The sequence below is a fragment of the Perkinsus marinus genome (genome assembly GCF_000006405.1).
Source record: "Perkinsus marinus ATCC 50983 genomic scaffold scf_1104296940620, whole genome shotgun sequence".
In the NCBI taxonomy this organism is placed as follows: Eukaryota; Perkinsozoa; order Perkinsida; family Perkinsidae; genus Perkinsus; species Perkinsus marinus.
This window is the reverse complement of record NW_003212801.1, coordinates 1-1,030: the sequence shown is the minus strand read 5'-3', so window position 1 is coordinate 1,030 and position 1,030 is coordinate 1. Positions and strand designations below refer to the sequence as shown.

The window sequence follows — 1,030 nt, the reverse complement described above, 5'->3', positions numbered from 1 at the left end:
CGATGAGTGCTTCAGATTCATAGCCGAGGTGATGCATCGCTCTGCCAAACCAGAGGACACAAAAAATGGATTGAACGGATTCTGCGAGGTGCGATGGCACAATATCGATCAAAAGGTTTTGGTCTTGCACTACCTCGCTTCTGAAAGGGTCTCGGTTCTTAATATAAGACCAGTCAGGTATATAGACTGACAGCTGTGGGGTTCGAACCCACGCCCTTTCGGACTGACGCCTGAAACCAGCGCCTTGGACCACTCGGCCAAACTGTCGATGAGTGCTTCAGGATTCATAGCCGAGGTGATGCATCGCCTTGCCAAACCAGAGGACACAAAAATGGGTTGAACGGTTTCTGCGAGGTGCGATGGCGCAATATCGATCAGAAGGTTTTGATCTTGCACTACCTCGCTTCTGAAAAGATCTTGGTTCTCAATATAACACCAATCAGGTATATAGACTGACAGCTGTGGGGTTCGAACCCACGCCCTTTCGGACTGGCGCCTTAAGCCAGCGCCTTAGACCACTCGGCCAAACTGTCGATGCGTGCTTCAAGATTCATAGCCGAGGTGATGCATCGCTCTGCCAAACCAGAGGACACAAAAAATGGATTGAACGGATTCTGCGAGGTGCGATGGCACAATATCGATCAAAAGGTTTTGGTCTTGCACTACCTCGCTTCTGAAAGGGTCTCGGTTCTTAATATAAGACCAGTCAGGTATATAGACTGACAGCTGTGGGGTTCGAACCCACGCCCTTTCGGACTGACGCCTGAAACCAGCGCCTTGGACCACTCGGCCAAACTGTCGATGAGTGCTTCAGGATTCATAGCCGAGGTGATGCATCGCCTTGCCAAACCAGAGGACACAAAAATGGGTTGAACGGTTTCTGCGAGGTGCGATGGCGCAATATCGATCAGAAGGTTTTGATCTTGCACTACCTCGCTTCTGAAAAGATCTTGGTTCTCAATATAACACCAATCAGGTATATAGACTGACAGCTGTGGGGTTCGAACCCACGCCCTTTCGGACTGGCGCC

At 50.3% G+C, this 1,030-nt stretch overlaps 3 non-coding genes across 3 annotated transcripts; all 3 read right to left on the bottom strand.

Moving 5' to 3' along the window:
- Window positions 1-187: 187 nt before the first annotated feature.
- Pmar_PMAR000641 lies at window positions 188-267 on the bottom strand. Its single transcript has one exon. It is a non-coding gene; the product is annotated as a tRNA-Leu (tRNA).
- A 186-nt stretch (window positions 268-453) lies between these two features.
- Window positions 454-533, bottom strand: Pmar_PMAR000640. The gene has a single exon. It is a non-coding gene; the product is annotated as a tRNA-Leu (tRNA).
- Window positions 534-720: 187 nt separating this feature from the next.
- Window positions 721-800, bottom strand: Pmar_PMAR000639. The gene has a single exon. It is a non-coding gene; the product is annotated as a tRNA-Leu (tRNA).
- Between the last annotated feature and the right edge of the window lie 230 nt (window positions 801-1,030).